Source organism: Thamnophis sirtalis, unplaced genomic scaffold (assembly GCF_051295495.1).
Source record: "Thamnophis sirtalis isolate CommonGarterSnake01/CBP01778 unplaced genomic scaffold, rThaSir2_p1.2 scaffold_1, whole genome shotgun sequence".
NCBI classification, from domain to species: Eukaryota; Metazoa; Chordata; class Lepidosauria; order Squamata; family Natricidae; genus Thamnophis; species Thamnophis sirtalis.
Window position 1 is genome coordinate 72,784,313 of NW_028261381.1, and position 9,930 is coordinate 72,794,242.

Below are 9,930 nucleotides of genomic sequence, written 5' to 3' on the forward strand. Positions count from 1 at the left end.
GTCTGGTTGCGAGGTGTAAGGGCATCCTGAATTGCCTTAATTTTTTTGTTGGTTGGGTGAAACCCAGAGCCATCGATGAGGTACCCTAGGAATTCAACCTTTAGCACGTTAATTTGGCATTTTTCTTTTTTGAGGCAGAGGTCTTTGTCTCTGATTCTGGCCCAGTTCCCAGTCTTTTAAATAATTGCACCTTATTTGCAGCCGATACCAATATGTTGTCAAAATATGGGACGACTCCTGGAATCCCCTGCAAAAGCCGTTCCATGACGCTTTGGAACAGTCCAGGGACAATACTAACTCCGAATTGAAGGCGGGTGCATTTGAATGCCCTCCTGTGCATCACAATGGTTTGGGCCTCCACCATGGCGTCATCTACAGGCAACTGCTGGTATGCCTGCGCCATATCTAATTTTGCAAAAACTTTTCCGGGGCCTAATAAATGCAGTAAATGCTGTACAATGGGTCCACTTGTAATCTATGCAGATGCGGACAGACCTGTCAGGCTTGACAGGTGTCACTATAGGGGTCTCCCAGCATGTGTGATCTACCAGCTCTAGGATTCCCTGGCCAATCAATTTGTCTAGTTCCAAATCAATTTTAGGGTGGAGAGCGAAAGGTACTCTCCTGGGTTTTAGCCTGATGGGGGCTACATTGGGGTCCAAGTTAAAAGATATTGGAGTCCCCTCATACTTACCTAGACCAGTGCCGAAGATGTCTTCAAACTTCTTAAGGAATTCCTCAGTGCTTTCGCCTTGTATGGTGTTGATTCCGGTCACTTCTAGGCCCAAGGCTTCAAACCAGTCAAGCCCCAGAGGCTCTGCAGGTCTCCATTGACTACCATCACTGGTAGCTGGCCACAGAAGGTCCTGAACCTCACCCGGAAGGTCCACAGGCTCATGATGGGGACTCGGTTCCCCTGGTAGTCGTGAAGGTGGATATCTGGACCCCGCATCTGATGCTTTTTAAGGCTAGGGATAGCCTGTTTGAGCGCTGCCCAAGACATTATGGTCAAGGATGACCCTGTGTCAATCTCCATATTGCATGGAGAGTCCTCAATGAGGACTGTGACTTTCAGCTTTTTTGGACGCTTTGTGCAGACTTGGCCTATGGAGGTGTGGTAGGTGACTCTGGTGTCACCTTCTGTTTGCCGTGGTGGCGGCTGCCATGCCCCTTGGTTGGGCCTCTGCTGGCAGTTAGGTATGCGTCTGGGCTTCCAGGTTGTAGCGGGGTGATCACTTCTGCAAACCTTGGCGATGTGCCCCTTGCGTTTGCAGCCTTGACAGATGGCATCGTGTAAACGGCAATGTGTTCTGAGGTGGTTTCCTCCACAGCCAGCACAAAGCGAGAAACGCGGTTCAAATTTTCATGCCCACTTGGTGCGATCACTGTGCATGTGATAGCTGTCATCTTCGCTCTCCGAGCCTTCAGGCTCTGTGGCCTCGCGATGCATGCCTGTGCTCTTCCGCACGCTCTTTAGACTATTTTGGCGCCGCAGGGTTTCCGTTGATTTAATTGAAGACTCAGTAGCCCTGGCTTCGTCTAGGACAATTTGAAGAGTAAGATTAGTTTTTTCTAATAATCTCCTCTGCAGGCCAATGTTCCTAACACTGCAAATGATGCGGTCAAGTAGTAGTTCATCAAGATCTCTAAACTCACAGTAGGCTGCAGCCTTTCTGAGCGCCGCAAGAAATCCATTCATTGATGGATTCCCCTTCTTTTTGGTTACGGATGTTGAATTTGTGCCTCCGGACATATTTAGATGGTCTGGGAGCATAGTGCGTCCTCAGTATCTATTGTAGAACTGACGAAGCGACCGATTGCAGTGGTGTTGGCTCAGGCAAATCCATCGCCGTCTCGAACACTTCTGGTCCGCAGTAGCTCAGGAACATATTCTTTTTCCGGCCTTCAGAAAGGCCCATGAGGTTGTTGGCTTCGAGGAAGCAATCAAACCTCATCATGTAGGATTCCCAGTGTTCAGTGGCTGGGCTGTACGGAGTCAGTGGGGCATACGTTGTTATCTTGTGTTCCTGAGCGTGTTTGAATTTGCCGCTCAAAGATGGCTGCTTGATGTTGCGCCGTGCTCTGTGCCGGATTGGCCTGCTGGATTGTCGAGCTCTTTTTGTCTGCCTAGTTGCCTTCCTATCCCACCTTTGTTGCCAGTGTTAGATCGGGTGAATGAAGGCACACTCAGGCTTCAGAGTAACAAACAGCTCTTTATTAGCACAAGTCAACTATGTACAATCCAGCGAAGGTTCAGTCTGACAGCAGCCCTTTTATAGGGAGCTGTCAGACCCTTTGACCAATCAAATTAAATCTCTGTTCCCGCCGAAACAGAGCACCTTGATGTAAACCATTACCAATGTTTCTGGTATCTAACAAGAACCAAAGTGTGTCATTAGGGAGGGTATATATGTTATCTATCATATCTATAATTGCTGCAAAGAAAATTAGAATTCACTTTTTAAGATGCTATATATTTGTTTGTTTTTATTTAATAGATGTATACGACTATCCTACACAAACACCCTTTCTTTCTTTTTCTTTGTCTTTTGCTTTCCTTCACTTTTCCTTGTATTCTTTGGTATTGTTTCTATTTTTCTGTTTGTTTCTGAAGTTGTTTTAAACTTAAGTAAAATTATCCTTCAATAAAAAATATGTATGTATGTATGAATCAGTAGTGGGATTCAGCAGTTCGCACCTATTCGGGAAAACTGGTTGGTAACTTTCCAGGCAGTTCGGAAAACTGGTTGTGGGAAGAAATCTCCTTTTGTTTTTTTCCACTTTACAGGGGTAATCCTCTAAGGAAGGCAAGAAGGAGACATTCTGGTGTTGTTTCTAGCCTCATCTTTGTTGCCCTGCTTACAGAAACTGCCTCTCTGGTTAACCCTGATCACATTGTAACAGGTAAGGTGAAATGCCCATAGACGGGAGTGGTGTTGAGTTAGCCACGCCCACCCAGTCACATGTCCACTGAGCCCCACCTACACAGCTGGTCATTAGGGCAGAGAATCAGTTGTTAAATTATTTGAATTCCACCACTGGTATGTACGTAGGTATGTACGTACGTACGTATGTATGTGTATATATACCACATCCAATAAGAAGGCCTCATGCAGACTAATCTTGGGGCTGGGAGAGCAGCCAGGGCCTCAAGGCCTTGCAGAATGGCCTAAGAGTGGGGGAGAGCTGCTAGAAAATACTATTGACATTCAGCTACTAAATCAGAATTTGCTGTATGCAGAGCTATCATAAGTGTTGTCCTCACTTTGTGCTCTTCTTCTTTTTTTCTGATTGAGAAAAAAATATCTGAAATGTAATTAAAACAAGTGCCTAATTGGCAGCACTTGCATGCAACACAGGAGATGAAACAAGGCCAAGTGGGCTCACGGTTTCTACTGTAGGAAGGATGCCATGGAAATAAGCAGATAACAAGTTATTCCGCTGTTCCTGAGCATTCTCAGTTCAAGGGACAGGATTTATGCCCCGTTCTGTCTGATTAAGTTGAAGAAGTTCAATTCAGATCTCCAGCATCTTGTTTCCTCTTCCTTAATGATGAGGCAAAATTTATCTGGGGTGATCCAGGATTGCCTCATGCTGCCATGTGCTTCTACACAAGGATTTCCTTTGAAATAATTCACTAATAACTGTAGTTTGTAAGTGTGTGCATCTCTGTGTTAAACCTGTTAATTGTATCTACTGCTCATGAGTTTGGCAGTGCCTGCACAGCATCTAAGTTGACTCAAATTAACATATTAGGCCATTGAATCTGATCCTGCAAAAGTTTCCCACCAGCAAGAGAATCTCTTCTGGCAGCATCGGTTGCTTTTCACCTAGCCATTTTTTCCACTCACAAAATAAAAAAGTGAGGGAGAAGAACATCTCTTTTACAGATGGCAACTCTCCAGGCAGCGGGGGAGAGGCCTGCAAAAGGAGGGATAACAAAGACCACCCCTCCCTCCTTCCCACCAGTTACAAGAATTCTGGCAGAATGCCTCTGAAAGAATAGATCCAATTCATTGTATACTGTACACTAGCTTGAAGAAAATCAGTGGTGCAGCTAAATAATGATAGGCTCAGGACTTAAAAAGATTTACAGGGATTTCTCTTTCAAGGTTTTACATTAAGATGACCAGATTTTCAGATTGGTAAAGAGGGACACTTTTGAGGGGGGGGGGCTTGATTAAAAATTTTATACGGAGCATCAAAAATTTTCATACAACGCAAAAATAGTATTTTAATATTTTTTTATTTCAACATAACTACAATTTACAAATATAAATTGTAACTGTTGCCAAACATCAAAATTTTGATCGTGTGATCATGAGGATGCTGCGATGGTCGCTAAGTGTGAAAATGGTCGCTAAGTGTGAAAAATGGTCATCAGTCATTTTTTTCAATGCCATTGTAACTTTGGTCACTATACCACCTTTCTTGCCACAGTTCTTAAGTGAATAACTGCAGCTGATAAGTTAGTAACATAAGTGAATCTGGTTTCCCCATTTGACTTTGTCAAAAGGTCACAAAAGGCAATTAAAATGACCCCAGGACACTGAAACCATCATAAATAAGAATCTGTTGCCAAACATCAAAATTTTGATCGTGTGACCATGAGGATGCTGCAACGGTCGCTAAGTGTGAAAATGGTCGCTAAGTGTGAAAAATGGTCATTAGTCACTTTTTTCAATGCCATTGTAACTTTGGTCACTATACCACCTTCCTTGCCACAGTTCTTAAGTGAATAACTGCAACTGGTATTTTGTATTTTGGATAGAATCTTTTTTTAAATAGTCTAAGACAATTTTAAAAAAGAATCCACACAGAATAAAACTATTTTAAAAAATCCTAGGCACAATAAATAAAATATTATTTTAAAATACATTAAAAAAATAAAAGAAAAAAACCCAGCTCACATACCAGCAGGCACAAGTGAGCACTCCAAGTCAATCCAGAATGATGTAGATGTTAATACAAAGAACTGAGCAAATTAAAATGGTGAAATTAATCAGGGAAACATTTTTCAAAAAACTTTGCCACCATTTTTTCCACACGAGCCGACCTCCAACCTCCGTGCCCCTCCCCTCCGGAAAATCCAGGAAGGAACACTCGCGACTTCTCTAGCCAAGTATTTCCTGCAGCTCTATGGTACTGGGTCATCTTTTCTTATAAAATGAGGTAAAAGGGGCGCGGGGGGGGTCCGTTTTCTTGCTTTAATGTTTTAATATCTTCAATGAAAGTACTGAGACAGAGAGAGGGTTTAGACAGAGTGTCTTTTGTCTTGCCCTGGTTAGGATTTCTTAAGCAAATCCACTGGGCTTTCAACTTGAAGCCAGAAAATCGGGACTTTTTAAAAACGCCCCGGGACATGGGACAAATTGTTATAAATCGTGACTGTCCCGCCAAAATCAGGACGTCTGGTCACCTTATTTTACATATGCCATTATTTTATAACTCCAAAATAACCAAGTAAATTTGTTTTTAAAAATATAAAAAGCGCCCCTTACCAAAACCCCTCCTTTTTCAGGTCCCAGCTTTTCTACAGTCATTAACAAGAAAGCAGACCCATAGAAAGTCTCTCGGGCAGTTGCAGAATATCTGGCTGCAGAAAAGGAAACTTGGAGACCACCTAGATTAAGGAAAGATGGACCATATAGGTCAGGGGTGTCAAACTCATATTGTCACAGTGGAATCATGTGCCGTGTCGGGACTTTTTTCCCCTTTCACTAAACTGGACGTGGGCCAATGGTTGGTTGCAGGATGTAACGGTGCCTGCTGGGAGTACTGGTTACCGTTCTGGTACGATGCTCCAGAGGTCCCGCCCGCTCGCTATCCTTACCTGTATTTGAGCTCTTTGGCGCTTCCGCACACGGAGCATACGGCACCTGCGCAATGCTCGGCCGAGCAACTGGAGCATCGTGGAGGTGTTGCGGAGCGTCGCAGGAGGTAAGGATGCATGCACGCATTGTGTATGTGTGCGCACATGCTGTGCATGTTCATGTGATGGACGCTGGGCCACAGTGCATCATACTGGTTGCACCAGGATCCAGAACCCACCACTGGCATGGGCGTAGCCAGTATGTGATGCATCCAGCCCGCAGACCACAGGTTGAACAGCCCTGATATACGTAGGTAGATCGCTTGGACCATTAAGCTGTTCGGTATAAGATGGCTCTTATTCCTATCTTAGATTGCTTGAGTCTGATTGTATAGGTGCCGTTTGCCGTAATATAGCTACGCAAGGGAAACCCTTTTCCCCCTTTCTTGCTATAAAGACTCAATTCCTTTATACACTTTCTGGTGAGGATATTTTCTGACAATTGTTGATGACAAAGTGAAAGTGAGTGGAATTATTCCTCCCCCCCCCCAATTTATTTAGCTTTCTTTATCTGCAATAGGTTATGCTTGCCCTACAGTAAATACAATACATATTGCATAATAAAAGCTTTTAAACTAATTGATTATAATCGGAGTACCTAAAGTTACAATTCCCCAACCTACAGGGCGGGGCATAACCTTTTCCTAGGGGGTCACAGCAACACTTGTAATAACAACACAAATAATTCATACACCATTCGAAAGCCCATCAAAAACTGAGTTTATTGACACGATTTAATAGTCAGTATGACCACCATTAGCCCTTCGAACAGCATTCAAACGAGGTGGATAAGAACACAACAAATCTTCAAACAGTTCCGTTCGATTTTCCAGATTTTTCAACACAGTTTCCAAATTCATTCTCAAAGTTTCAACCGAATATCGATTTTGACCTTGCTCCTGAATCATCAGAGCTTCCACTTCATCCTTAATTATGGCCCCAATGTTCTCTGCCGGATTGAGATCTGGCGAATTTCCCGGCCAGACGTCATTGCCCCAAAATTCGACATTGTTTTCCTTTAACAATTGCTGAGTCGCATTTGCACGCATGCAAGGAGCTTTGTCATGAAGAAAGACAGCCTCACCAACCACCAAGACATTGTCTGGATCACTGAGAAATGGAATGACATTCTCCAATAAAATTTTCTCACGGAAATAACTGCCATCCCAGGATTCCCCTTTATCCTTCAAAACCCAATGCAGTTTCTTGGCTGTGAAAATGACGAAAATCCTGATGCAAGTCGGATTGCGAACGATTTGTCGATATCGTTCATGTTTGGCGATGTCGTCGACGTCTTTAGCCCAAATTCGATCGTTCTGGAAATTCGGTTTTCGAATGGCATAAACGAAGAATTCGTCAGATGGCGCCAAATGAAGAAAATCTTCCTCGGTCCATTCAGACAACCAATCGCACAACCAAAGCCGATCTTGAACGTGTGTTTGAGTTTTCAATGGTTTGCAAATGACGTGGAATGGCTTCAAACCTTCTCGTTCTCGATATCGGCCGATTGTCCTTTGATCAACTCGTTTTCCACGAATTTGAAGGATTTCTTGGGCCACTTTTCGGTTTCCTTTTCGTTGTTTGCGACTGCCAGTTGCAATGATGGCTTTGCTTTCTTGGGACAGTTGCAGAGGACGCCCTTCTCCAAATTTTGTGAAACATTCTTGGGCTGTTTTGTTCCAATTATCAGTAACCCAATCCGGATGACGTTTCAATTTGTTTGCAATCCATTTTCGATTGATAAACGTCACTCCAGCATCGCGAGCCTCTCGAAAGGCAATGCATTTTATTCTGTCAATGATCCTTTGTTCTTCCGAATCGAATTTTCCAGCCATTCTTAAAGCAAATTTAACATTTAATAGCTCATTCAATTCAGTTTTTTATGGGCTTTAAAATGAGGTGTCGCGGAAGTTGTAAACTGCTGTCGATCTTGCTGTGACCCCCTAGGAAAAGGTTATGCCCCGCCCTGTATAAAAGAATATAGCATACTTGTGTGGGTTGGAGAGCTCATTAACTTCTTCAGTAAAGCTAGGGTCTCACTTGCAACTAACCAGAAATTCATAGGCAACATCCTTTTCTCACATGTCCCCATGCCATTGCTTCATTTCATCTTCAACCCATGCATATGTCAGTCTAAAGTCATTTGTAGTTCTTCCATTACTGAAATGAGGTTTTCCCCTATTAGTCAACAGCCACCCATAGTGGTTTTCACAAAAGTAAAACCTGATGTGCCTGCTCGCCATCCTGTTAGCAATACAGTCAGACAAACAATGCAATCCAGACAAACAGGATAACAGAATAACAGAGTTGGAAGGGACCTTGGAGATCTTCTAGTCCAACCCCCTGTTCAAACAGGAAACTCTATACCATTTCAGACAAATGGTTGTCCAATTGCTTCTTAAAAACTTACAGTGTTGGAGCAGTCACAATTTCTGGAGGCAAGCCATTTACATTGATTAATTCTTCTAACTGTCAGGAAATTTCTCCTCAGTTCTAAGTTGCTTCTCTCCTTGATTAGTTTCCACCCACTGCTTCTTGTCTTGCCTTCAGGTGCTTTGGAGAACAGCTTGACCTCCTCTTCTTTGTGGCAGCCTCTGAGATATTGGAACACTGCTATCTTGTCTCTCCTAAAGGTTGAGATCAGTCTGGCTACAGATTGTCCTCAATTTATAGCAATTTACTTAGGAATCATTTGAAGTTACAGCTGCATTGCAGGGAAACTCAGTTCTTGCACTTACAAGTGTTACAGTATCCCATGGTCATGTGATCAAAATTTGGCTGCTTGGCAACCTGCATGCTAGCTTCCAGCAAGCAAAGTCAATGACAAAGCCAGATTTGTTTAACAACCACATAATTTGCTTAACAGCTCTAGCAAAAAAAAAAGTAAAAAAACCACTTAATCCAATTCACTCAACAACTGCTTTGCTTAGCAATGGAAACTGTGGTTGTAGTTGTGGTCAAAAGTCAAGCACTACCTGTATTTTTAGGCTTGTACAGATATATGCCACCCCGGGACATTCTTTCCCACTGCTATTCTTTTCTGAGTTTCACCTTATGGGCTGGATGTAGCTACAGGCCACCTCTTTGTTAGGTGAGCTTGCAAAGTGAATGAGCTTTGATAGATGTACTCTCTTGCTTGTCATGGTGGTGGCATGATTGACAGTTGGTTGCCCACCAATGGTGACATTGGAAAAGGGGAGAAGAGCAAAATCACATTGTTTAACATGTCTTTAGGTATAAACTAAAACAGGCAACACATGCAGCATAGGGATTAGGAAAAGGCAGCAAATTTGATACCAGGATTCTTTTCAAATAACTCAGGGATGGCTTGATAACACTCTGCTCCAGCATGATGTAATAAACATATATCTAGATAGCTTACAATAGAGTAACCCAAGCTCCAAAGCTGTTTATTAGCTCACAACCAAAGTTGGTTTTGAGAAAGTTTCTTACTGATATTCAAAGATTTTCATGAAGAGAAGAATTATGATACTCTAATTCAATGTATCCTATCTGGACAAGTTATCTCATTTCCATGCCTGACCTGCACTGATTTTCAAGTAGTGTCAATTGCAAAATTAGCAAATATTAGAGAAGTTCACCCAAGGAAGGAAGGCATTGAATCCTGGCAGCATTTGATGGTTGTTGCCTTTAGCCTAATTTTGCACTGAGCTTTCCTGAACTGATATAAGATCATTTTAGTTTCATTGTTACAAAAACATATTCTGTTTTTGAATGCTTTTTTCAACAACCTGTTCAATATTTTTGCACTGCAGCTCTCTTTTAGGTGCAAATGTATGCCTCTCTCTCCCTCCCTCTCTCTCGCTCTCGCTCTCTCTCTCGTTCTCCCTCCCTCTCTCCATCTATCACCTATCAGTGCATGTATAGCTCTCTTTGTGAATGCCCTAAAAAAACTATTAGAGAAGAAGGCGGGGCTTAGCAATGAGAAGACGAAGTTTCAGGCCATTCCTGAAATTCCCCTACTCCGGAAGAAATGGACGGGTTGTTTACGACCCTAGCTGTCCCGTAGAGACAGTGAAGGTTTGGGGAGATCCAGT

General features: G+C 42.9%; 1 pseudogene; it reads right to left on the bottom strand.

Annotated features, from left to right (window-relative positions):
* Positions 1-778: 778 nt before the first annotated feature.
* LOC148049560 (uncharacterized) lies at positions 779-9,015 on the bottom strand (annotated as a pseudogene).
* Positions 9,016-9,930: the final 915 nt, after the last annotated feature.